Consider the following 12,989-nt stretch of genomic DNA (forward strand, 5'->3'; position numbering starts at 1 on the left):
GACAAAAAAATTCACCCTAACCTATGTATTCATAGACACACTTAGATATACCTATGTAGATGATAAATCCATGATCACACACCCTAATTCAATCTTCATTCCTAGATTCAACTTATTGTACATAAATACTAGTTATTCACTAATTCCCTAGACAATTAAACACTTTACTAATCCAACTCTTCAATTAGTACAACTAATCCAATAACTTAAACAATAATATGTTACAATCAATGAAATAATAATAATACAACCATATGATCTAAACAAAGATCATTTTCATAAACTGTAAACATATTCTTATAGTCAGGAGTGGTCTATATAAAAATAAGCTATTTTTTATAAATCCTAGTGAGTGTAGGACTAAATAGTTTGACATCCACCATAGAATACTCTCCTCTTGTTGGAAAAATTGGACATGTTTTCATTTATGTTGACATGTGTGTTAAGTAGTTTTCTCAATAATGCAATATATTAAGAGGTTTAGTGAGGAAATATTATTAAATATGAGGAAACACACACTACATGGGATGTTGTAGACTTGTCTACTTGGTCCCTATCAATTTGAAAAGGTTGACATGATAATTTAAGTATGTTATGAGATAATATATGGTAATTGGCTATTTCACTGTCTTCCAATGGTAACAAAGCCATAAAGATTGCTTTGGTGTACATGCTCAGGGAAATATTTTTGTTTGTACAAGTTGAATAAGTTTTGCAACATGTTTGTGTGCCCATAGTTTAATAGTTTTTGGGTCTAGAGATCTGCATCACATTTTTAAGTTGTTACAATTAGAGTTAACAATGAGAAATAACTCCAAAGGTAATTTCCCCCCTAAGGATTGGATAAAAGAATATTTTGATGGGGCAACCAAAGATAACTCTAGGTTGATTGGGTGTAGGAGAGTTTTACAAAATCATATGGTTCATTGTCTTGTTGTGGAGGCACTCCCATGTGATCCCAGACCAACCACCTTTCTAAGGCAATGGTGGCCCTTTAGGTCCTCACTTTGGCTAAGAACCTAGGCTTTACTAAAGTTTGGCTAGACAGTGACTCTAGCAATATTGTTAGATGTTTAAAGGGCCTTAGCCACCCCCTCGTGGACAATCTCCAATATTATTAGAAATGCTAAAGATATATTAAACTCATTTGAAAGGAGTTACATATCACATTACTTCAGGGAAAAAGAATTGTGGAAAACTTTCTACATAATGTGGAAATTAAATCAAGCACTTATATTATTTGGCATAAGGAGAGTGACCTCCCTACTAATGTTAAGGATCATATCAACTATGATAGAGTACATGGAAAATGAGGAGTAATAAATTAAGATTATAATATCTCATTTTTTTATCAGCTTATGAGAATAAGAAAGGTTTTTGTCCTAGTAATAAGTATTATAATAATTGCCCTTTTATTTTGCATGCTTTCTAGGTAAATTCTTTTGGTTTTGGGTTTAAAGGTGAAGATTTTATTTATACTCTCAATTTTACTAAGTTCCCTAGTATTGAGGTTGAAGGTGAATTTATTGAGGTTTTAAAAATGAGAGGTCGGAGGAGACTAAGGGATCCTTTTTCATGTGACATTTGGAAGGCAAGAACCAGGGTCTTGGAAATTCCACAAATGGTAAACCTTACCCTATTCATGGAGCATTTGCATGGAGGTAACCCAATTTTCACTAGGATTTTTCATAAACATTTGGATGATGTTAAGAAAAAATTGAACTTAACTAAGGGAGCTCTACAACCATACAATTTCTCTAAGTACCTATTACAGGCTCCTCATTCCTCTTTGTACATCCTTAATGTCATCCTTGTGTACTTCTTGGAATTTGTGTCATTTTGTGTGTCTTTATGCAATTATTTCTTTATCATCATTTATTTCGTCTTATCCTTGGTTTTACTATTTCTCTTTTTCTGGGGTTCATTAATATGGTTTTATGCCCTTAGGGTCAGACCTTCTTAGCTCCCAACTTGGCTCACCCATACAAGGGATGGGCTTACTAACTAACGATGAAGATACAATCAATACTATGGAGATTGATATTAAATAGGGTTCAAATAAAGAGACAATGGCTAATTTTTTAGAAGATAAAGGAAACATAGAAACAAGGCCTTCATATAAAATTTTAGTTTCTGACCATTCTAGGTTAGAGTGCCCTGACATTCTCTACAAGAAAGAAGGATAATTTGGAGGACCCTCAACCGATTGACATCAAGGTGGGAGAGGACCTAAGGAAAATGCAAATGCAATATATGTCGAGATGGTAAGACCACTCCCCATGACCTTAAAAATCTCCCCCTCTCTCCTAATGAGATTATGGTTGAGGCAATTAGGGAAGAGTAATCATGTTTGAAAGTAAATTCTATCTAAGAAGATAGTGTTTACTGAGTTCACTTGGGTGACAAAGAGAAGTTCGTAGAAGTTGAGTGTTAACCGAGCTCACTTGGTTAATGAAGGAAAAGTTGGATGGAACCAGTGTTAACTGAGCTCACTTGGTTACTAAAGGAACTTTGTGAATATGCAGTGTTAACCAATTTCACTTGGTTAAACACAAGAAAATCATTTATGAGTTAGTGTCTATCGGGAAGGGTCGGCTAACACAGGATTTTCTTGTTTTGGCATATTGAGTTCAATTAATTTGCTTATTGTTTCTAGCCGACTAAGAAGATGAATATTAAGTATTGTAAGTTGTATTCAAGCCAACTTGACAATGTTTAAGATATAAATATAATGTCAAGTTGAGGATTGAATGTGTGGAACATAATAGAAGATTTCAAGATGCTTAGATGAAGTGAATTAGAAGGATAAACAAAATATCCTTGTTGAGCTACAAAGATACATTCGATCAGGAAGGATCAAGTATACAAGCTAGAATTGAGATCTATAATTAGCAATTCAATTGCATAAAAAATCAGGTCATCTCATTGTTACTCTCTAACCATTGTAGCAGTGATCTAAATCTTTTAACAGAGTTGGCTTAACAACAATTTATAAATCCTCTAACAAGGCAACATTTTTAGATTGAAGTGTCTAAAGACCTCTAAAAAGGCCACTCCTAATAGGGTGGTCAAATCCTCTAACAGGGTAACACCTAACGGTGTGTTTTTTAACCTTTAACAGGGTTGGCTCCTAACAGGGCTCACTTCAGAAGAGTGAAAAATAGTAACTAGTTGCAATTGGTGGTTTTTCCCAAATTGGGTTTCTACGTTAAATCTTGGTGTCACTTGTGTTCATGCAATTTCTTTTATGTATGCAACTAAGTTAAATAAGGCTAATCACATAAACTATCTTAAGATTTGCATATATGCCAAGTTACTACTGCTATTTCAATGTTTACCGAGTTACAACATTTACTAGTGTAAACCAAGTGTCTATGTATTAATCGAGCATCAATATTTTCAGTTTAGTTTATGCTTTACATTGACATTTGAGGTATCTAGGATTTATTTTAGTGGTAATTGATTCACCCCTCCCCTCTCAATTACTCCTCTTATATTTCCAACAATATCCCTATTGGGAAACTTAGGTTTTTTGTTTTCAATGTAAGAAAAATGGACATACAAAAAGAGAATGTTCATCCCTCAAAAATCTATAGAACCCTATATTTTATGTTAACTATAATTTAAAGGAAGTTGAAAAGATAGGATTGGTCAGGGAAAATGTTTTAGTGGATAAACTTGCTAGCTCCTCTGGGGATAAAGATTGTGTTGTTGAAAAAGATGCTCATAATGAATCTATAGATGATATTAATAAAATTGGTACATAACACAAACCTCCTAATAAAGGGGAGTTTGTTATTTTGAGCAATGCTTTCTTTGAGAAGGAATTTGAAGTGGTGTCAACTCCTAATAATGGAATTACCCAAACACTAACTAGTTGTCAATTGGGAAAAAAACCATATTTGATTAATGTTGAGGTGTTTGATAGGGCTTCACTCCCCCTAGCTTAAATTCTTAATAGTTTGCACTTAATACTATAAAAAAAAAAAACAAGAAGATATTAGGATGACCTCTAATAGAGCCCTAAATAGAGATAAAGTACTAACCAAGACATTAAAATCTATTGTTGTTCATAAGGATTCAAATGATCCAATGTGTGAATCCTTGAATAGAAATGAGTCAATTTACTAAAAATTAGGCAAGGACATCTTTGATGATTTTAATAGATTGTATAAAAATTCCAAATCCCAATAACCCAAATGATGCACATATACAGGCTAAATGTGAGAGATCTAAAGGTCTAGAAATGCATATGGGACTAATCTAATGGATTTTATTCTAAACAAACTAGAGGTGAAGGAGGTACATCTATTCTAGTTGGTCCATAATGGATTGATAAAATTATTTCTAATGGTGTCTCTTCTTGTTAGATATCTCTTTGGGTTATGTTTTAGCATAATGATGTTATAGTTGGTGTTTGCAACATATATGCTTCCAAGGATTACAGAGAACATGAATATTTACGGGAATGGTTAACCTTTGGTTTCCCTAAATGACATTGGATATTTGTAGGGGATATCAATATGGTAGTGGGTAAAGAGGATAAGATTGGGGGTAATCTTCATAAGTGGAAAGGGAATGAGTTATTTTTTAGGTCTAAATTTAAGAGGAAGTTTAGAATTATTGAACCCTTGGCCTAAAAAATGGCTCATTCCTTGATATTTTGTTTACATGGTGTAGTAACCAAGGAGATCATCAAAGATTTTACTATCATTTGGATAGAATATATGTAGAAAAATATATTTTATCCCTTGAATCTAAGGATGGTCATGCCCTTGTCTGTGTTTTATGTATAACTATATTTGATCATTATTCAATTTATGCAAATGTTTGTATGGAAAATATTGATCCTAACTATTGTAGAGAAAGATGAGGAAAATGATGATTTTATTAAAATGGTAACAAGCCTATGAATTTTTTTTAATCAAGGAGTAAGGCCTAGGGAGAGGTGGGGTCCCCTAGTTGAGCCTCAAAGAAAAATGTTTCAGATTATAGGTATGAAGAAAGCTATAGATAGGGCCAAAGATGAGAATGAAATGGAAAATAGATTGAATATAATTGAGAAGGACCTAAAACTCAAATGATATGATGCCAATTTGGAGGAACAAATGGTATGGATTAATTTTTAGTTGAGGAAGATTCAACAATACAAGATTAAGGGCTATAAAACCAGGGGTAGGATGAATTTGATGAAGGATGGTAACAAACATACTAATGAATTTTTAAATATTAAAAAGGCTAAGCATAAAAGGGATTTGATTGAAGGAATTTTGATCTTCGTCGATATCTAGAAGACCCAAAATATATCAAGGAATCCTTCTTTAACTTTTATAAGGATTAATTTACCTTTGAACATAATGAGACTAATAAAGTAGCTCTAGAAAATTACCTTAAACTTATTGTTAATAAAATATCACACAGTGAGGCCCTATGGCTTGATAGACCTATCACACTTGTAGAGATTGAGGCTGATATGCTCTCTCATGAAAATTACAAAGCACCTAGCTTTGATGGCCTCCTAATTGAATTCTACAAAGACAAATTAGATTTGATTTGACTTAAAGTTTTATATCTTTATGAAGATGTCTTTGGTCAAGGATCTTTAGCTTTAGACATTAACAAAGGAATTGTTAAATCTATACATGTGGGTGTGTTTCCCTGAATAATTTTATTTTTCTTTCACCTTAGGGTTTCCTTGTTCTTGTTTTAGTTTCTATTGTTTTCCATGTATTGGAAAACCCTAGTTGCAAGGGTTTTGTGGTTGAAACCCTAGGTCATTTTGAAAATCCCCTAAGTCCTTATTTTCCTTCGTTACTTTTTGATTCACTTAAAGAAGGGGTACCCACCGTTATGTTATGTTAAAAGACTAGGAATTATTATCTTTAAGTTGTAACCCTATGACTCTTTTTAAAAATGTATCTATGTCTTAAAAATAAAACTAGGGTTTTTTCTTTGTAGTATGGGCCCCTATGTGTATACCCTAGGTGTTAATCTTTTTGCCGCCTATGATCATCATTTTAACAGATAGATAAACCTTGGTCTTAGGCTTCTTAATTATAAATTGGTTTTAAGCACAAGAAATGGTTAGGTCTATGATCAACAACACGTCTTTTCTCAAGTTTAGACTTTTCTTTTACCAAGAACACATGATGATTCCATGTAGTCGATGGTGGGGCCATATGCTTTTCTCTTTGAGCCAGTAGTTAAAACAAATCAATGACCACCATTTGTTCTCTAGATGTCCCTTCTTGAGTGGCAATGTAATGGGATGATGACACATGTTCGAGAGATGGGACCATGTTCTTTCACATATAAAGTTGCAGATCAACGGTCCTTATTAACTTGCAATCTATGACAAAATTTGTAGCTACAAAGAAAAGATCATGATATATGTATTGATTGACGAGAAGGGTTTCCAGTAGGACCTGAGGACTCAGTAGGGACCTGACATATGATTGGGCTATGTGGAAAGTGTTAGCTAATCCTAAAGATGATTAGACGACCCACATTTTCTTGCAAGGGATTTGTATTCCATGGCAATGAAGTGTAATGCCTCTAGGTGTCTATCCCTTGCTAAAGTATTGAATTTCTACTTAAAGAGAGAATTATACACAAAGGGATAAATTGACGGTGGAGACTTAATCACATAATGAAGATTAGTCATCTATGTGTTCAATAATAAAAGGTAAATCAACGGTTTGTGTGTCATCGCAAGGGTTTGGTAGTTGTATGGAAATAAAATGTGATGTTTCCACATGTCTCGTCCTCTTTAATACATAGAATTTTAAAAGGAGCCTATGTAATCATTTATCTAATCTCTTATTGGCTAACAATGGACCCCAAAGGATGAATCAAATGGTCAGCGAATGTCAAAGGCAGATTTTAGCCATCTAATGTAAGTTAGGTGGTGACAAACGACGGGTTTTAAAATTGAGTATAGAGTTGAGAATAGAGGTTTTTTTCAGCTTGGCAAGGTGATAATATTTTTTCTCAAATTCATAGAATTAATGCTACCATGATAGATTTAAGGGATGTCACCTCATTCTAAATTATTGACATCTACATGTGAAATTTGCAAGACTCGAAAATACAGGCTTGAAGGTTTTCAAAATCAGGTTCAAGGCGTTCTAAAATTCACAAAAGGAACAAGTAAGTTGTCATTTTCTCTTCCCATGCTCTAAATTAAGAAATTGTATATTCTAAGACTTGTATTGATCTATAAAACCCTAGTTTGCATTTTTTAGCCCTAGATAAACCCTAGTTGTGTGGATACCTTGTTGTAAGAAACATTTATCCAAAGAAATACTTTGGGAAGTTCAATTATGAAGATAGAAGACTCTGTGATGAACTTGTTGAACAATTTCCAATGTCAAAAGAGAGAAGTGAAGCAATTGAGACATGGAAAACTGTGAAAAATTAAGTATGCCCTAGTTTAGAGGATAGATATGGAAATATTTGTGACACGAACATGCCAACCGAAGGTTTAGAAGTTTTTAGGTGGTGATATGGTCAAGCTAATGTAGGGATCCCTCTTAGTAATGTCTAGCAATATGATTTAGGTAAATTAGTACTGCCCACAGTTTTGCTTGATATTCACCTACTTTTGGAATTGGTTGACAAGTATGAGCCAATGTCACACATGATTAGAGACACAAATGGGGAAGTCTTATTAAGGGTTGATACCAAATCTATCTATACAACTTTTGGTTTAAAACCTATCATGGACGTAATTGATGAAATAGATTTTAAGATGTTTGAAGAAGCTTTTGACCAAGCAAGTGCAGACATGAAAAAGAAGTTGATAGTTTCCTCCCTAAAAGAGGTAGATGGAATCAAATTGACACCTCTAGCCATATCATATACCATAGGTAATTGTGAGCATTACAATGACACCCTATTAGGACTGATAACCAAGAGGAAATTCAGTAAATCTACAATGTGGATGTGTCTTGAGATTTGAAGTATGGAAATGTAGTAATTTATGACTTCCCTAAATATTTGGATATAAATATCAATGAAGGATTGAAAAATTTGAAGAGGGGTGAATCCATATATTTCAGATGGTACTCATTGCTTATTCATATGATTCTCTTGCATAATAAGGATTATTTTGCACAATAAATGGATTGTATTGAATACCCATAGTTTGCTTTTCCATTATATTTACTAGAATATTTTTATGCCTATTTTGTGCATGTGTTAGTTTCAAGGGTTTTGGATTTATAATTATGAAATTATTTCATGACTTGGATTACATGTATATCAATAAAGAATTACTTAGTTGATTATATTTCGCATGTTGATTGATGATTATGATTACTAGCACATTAATGATTCTTGAATGGTTCTTAGTTAGTAAATATGATTGTTTTCTAGATGACATCAAATGATGAGTATGTTATATTCACAATGATGAGTTTTCCATGTTTGAATATATGATGATTTGTACTCAAGACTTATTATAGTGTTTACCCCGCACTTGCATTGTATGGTGTGCATGTTTGTTTTACTTTTCTATCTAACATGTTTGATGTGGTTAAGGGAGAGAGTCATAGTCACCTGCTAGTTGGGATTTACACGATGTACCATGCCCCACCATTGCCTATTTAGTTTAGATATATATGCATATGTACATGTTCAAATTTTATGCAAGATTGTAGGTACCGTGCATCGACTTCCTCGAATTGTCAGGATGAGTATGTCCTATTGCAATAACTCAATGGTAAGAATGGGGAGGTAATGTTTAAGTCCAATCCCATCCATAGCCTAAATACTTGTCTTGCAAGGATGACTCGTAACTAACTTTCCACCCTTTTTTAAACCTACGAGTTTATCTTTGTTTGTGTTGTTTGATTTTGAGTTTTGGTTTGTTTTCGTAATGTTGCTTTTATGTGGATTTCGCTATGTGATTTATTTGGTAAATGATTTAATTCTTATGTTTAGATTAATCATATAATATTGAGAACTATTAAACATTATTTGATTAAAAAGAAAATATTAAAGTATGAGAATATTTAATTAATTAAAAAACTAATTAAATATATGCTTTAATTTAGAAGTCTAAATTTAGAAAATTGGTTAAAGAGAAATTAGGATATGATGATATTGAATTAATTAAATATGTACTTCAGTTTAAAAGATTTAATTTTAAAGTTTAATTTAAGAAGTTGGACAAAAAGAGAATTAAAATATTAAAATATTAAAGATTTAATATTGCTTTATTATAATTATTTATTGAATAATAATTATATTAGAGTTGCATTTAAACAATGAGCTTTGATTATTATTAATACTTTAAATAATAGACTACAATTTAAATAGTGCTTGTACTACTTAATAAAGTGGAGGAAAATAAAATAAAAGAGTATTTTAATTAAAAAGTTCTTCAGGTGTGCATGAAAGAATTAAATAATAAAAGTGTATTTTAAGGAGAGGCCTTTGGATATTCGAAAACCATAAATCCTAGGTAGAGTTAAAGCAAAATTTAGAACTGGATCAAAAGAATTGTTGAAAGTTTCAGAGGGTTTGGAGTTGCATGCGTTCACACATTATCTTAGATTTTAGTTGTGGTTTTGAGGTAGGGTTGAAAACCCATTGTAAAATTTTATTGAAAGATTTGTCTACTTTGTGTCTTTCTAGGTGTTTGCGTATTGCTTATTAATATACTATATTAATTTTTGGATAAAGAATTATGTAGTAGATTTTGAAAAAATAAAAACTTATTAATCAAGATAACTTGATTGTAAAAAAACTGTAGAAAATTATTATGACTGTATTCTTTTAAAACCCTTTTTAATATAGGGAAAATTCGATTACAAAAAATAGGAAGAAAATGACAAATTGAATAGTTAGAGTTTCAACTTTAAATTTTTCGATAGAAGTATGTGATTATCATGAATTTTATAAATATAGATGAATATTCTTCTTACATCTAAAATAATTTAATTGCAATATTTATTTGGAAAGCAAAATATTAATTGAGAGGAAAGCACATTGTAACTAAACGTATAACTTAGTAATTAAAATATCTTGCCTAGCCCTTTTCCTTGAGATACATTTAAAAGATAAGTTAGTGAAGTGCCTCACCCATGCCTAAAGTGCTTGTACAAGCTAAGGATGGGAATGAGATGACACCTAGTGAAAGGTATGACTATTTTTCCTCATCTTCATGAGAGGGTATTATGGTTTCGTATGTGTCACATTGAGGGTCTGGGGTCCAGTGTGACTAGTCTAGGGTAACTCAATGCTTGAGGGTTTGGGGTCTAGTGAGAGGCCAGTTCAGAGTAACTCAAGTAGTTTGATCATGTAATGACACTCCCTAGTATGTAGCCTGAGTCTCCTTTGTAGATTTTGTCTTTGCCTCTAGTGTTATTTTTATTGGTGATGTACTTATTGCTGGTGTACTTATTGTTGGATTTATTTATGGTCGGTGATTTACTTTTATTGATGACCATTGTTATCTGATGGTTATTGTTCATTGACATGTGGATTTTGTCTTGAGGTGGATATTTTTTGAGATTGTATATCATGATTTTGGCTTTTGATTTCTACTTGGTATATGTATGTTGATTTGATTGCGGTGTTTGTATTGGGTTGAGTGTTCATTATATTTGGATTATCTTTTCTTCTTTAGTATTTTGTGTATCCTTGAGATAAATTTGGCTAGTAGGATTCCTTGCCTAGGATTATTTTATGATTTGATTATCTGTGTGTGGATCATACATTATCTCTCCTATACGATGGAAGTGGAAGCCTGACTAGGTAAACACATAGCCAGGAGGTAGTGTCTTCTTACCATTTGGGTCCCCCTTACATTGCTAGTTGTTGGATGCTCCTTGATATAGTGGTACCATTATCATTCTTCCTCTTATCTTGAAGACTTCTATTCATTTGTTGTATCTATGTATCATGTGTTTTGAGATCCTACGGATATTGTATTATATATTGATGTACTTGTATCAATTTTCACATACACTGTGACATGTGCAATGGATGCTATTCATTATATGTGTTTTAATATTATTAGTTGTACTAATGCATTTGCTTATATGACTATGTATGTGTTTATTCATTCTATGATTATGGACATTGTAATTGAGACTTAAACTTATTAATAAAACTTTCTTTAATGTTACTCAACATGAAGGAACCCTTGAGGAATTGAAATTGTATTTGTAATTGCTTATCTGTATTTGATGTGTATGTATATATTGCTTCTACATTATTGTTACTTTAATATTGTTTAAGCTTCAAGAAAAAAAGTTCAGTAAACTCTGTACATAGTAGGTTTATTTCTTTTAGGTTCTTGAGCAGGGTGTTACATGGATATTGAATTTGAACTGGATGATGAAGGGTTACCCATTCAATTATGGTCAACTATCTTGTCTATGGATCAGGAGGGTTCTAGTTTTGTTCTATTTGAAAAATAATTTGGGTCTACTTTAAGAAGAAAGCTTTTGCCACTTGTAAATGACTTTCCTCATTTTTTGAGAATTTTCTTTAGGCCTATTGATTTTACCACAAAATGAAAGATGTTCCACTAGTGGGGAGACACTTATTTATACTGTTATACCCCAGTCATCAAAATATATGGATTTCCATAAAGGCCTTTTGTGTTACCTAAGTATGTTCCGTTGAGGATTAGTTTTCTTGAAGTCATGAAGAAGATTCCCATGCTCCAGGATACTAATTTCCCTCCAGAAAAGGCTCGAAAAGGGAATTTCTTCCTTAATCTTACAATTTTCACCATTTTACAATCAATAAACATGAAAGGAATAATATGGTTTTGTTGCTTAGGCCATAGAATTTGGAAGTTAGTTCAAAAAGGATGAATGACATATAAGGTTTTTGTGAAAGGTTGATGGACAAAATAAACAAGGCACCTAGGGGTAAACATGAGTTTGATTATCTAGAGGACATCATCATAAATGGTGATGGACATGAAATCTCACAAAAGAAAGAAAGCATGTTGGTGTACATACTAGGAGACATTGAAAGAAATTCAAGAAGAGATCCAAGTTATGACCAACTCTTGAATTGTAGGAACCTGGAATAGAAGTTGAGAATACTTATTTATAATTTCCTAAGAGTATATGATACTATAACCGAGAAATTGGGAAGAATAAAAAAGACAAAAGTAACTTTTGTTGATGATGTAGAAAGTTTAAATGTGTTATTGCAATCTGCTGATTTAGTTCCTAAAGAAAGAAGATGATAGAAGAGGATAAGGGAGGAGTCCCAAAAGCGTGATGATGAATCACAAAAGGAGATTGAAACTCTAGAGGGTTTAAAATGTATCAAAGAAGGAGATTGGGGGAAGGATAGTTGAGATACCAAGTCTATAAGTATTAGAGCTAGAAGACACAACAAGATCTTCTTCTCTAGAATCTCCAAAACCACCTTCTATATTCTCACAACATGAATGGTATAGTGATGATATACTTGAGGAAAGAGTGACCGATGAAAAAGAGACTACAAGAAACACAAAGAACATTCAAAGTGTAGAGCAATTTGGGGGATTGAATCTTCCTTTTGGGGATGATGATGATGATGATGAAGAATACATTTATCTCCTTGAATAATATTTGGAAAGAAAATATCTTCAAGTTCCTAGAGCACCAATCTTTGATATTACTACACAACAGATAAAAGGACTTTTCCCAAAGGAATTGAGAACAAAATCTTGTAAGGTGGATGTTGTTGATGATGAATTTGTTAAATAAGCCCCTTTTAAGAAATTATTATGGTAATACTACAGGGATGATTACCTCAAAATGGCCAAAGAGAAAAATTATAGAGGTCAAATGATGACCGTGATGACCTCGCTCAATAATTTGAGCATGAAATGATGATCAAATTTGATGCTATTAGCCCAGAGGATGGAAGAAACATTGTTAAAGAATCAAGAGTCCAATTGTTCCCAGATCTTAATATTGTTGATGCAATTTAATTTGACTCAATCATGAAAGACACGAGGTTAAAAAGGCTTA

The sequence above is a fragment of the Cupressus sempervirens genome, chromosome 9 (genome assembly GCF_028749045.1).
Source record: "Cupressus sempervirens isolate cs-2001-9-10 chromosome 9, ASM2874904v1, whole genome shotgun sequence".
Classification (NCBI taxonomy): Eukaryota; Viridiplantae; Streptophyta; class Pinopsida; order Cupressales; family Cupressaceae; genus Cupressus; species Cupressus sempervirens.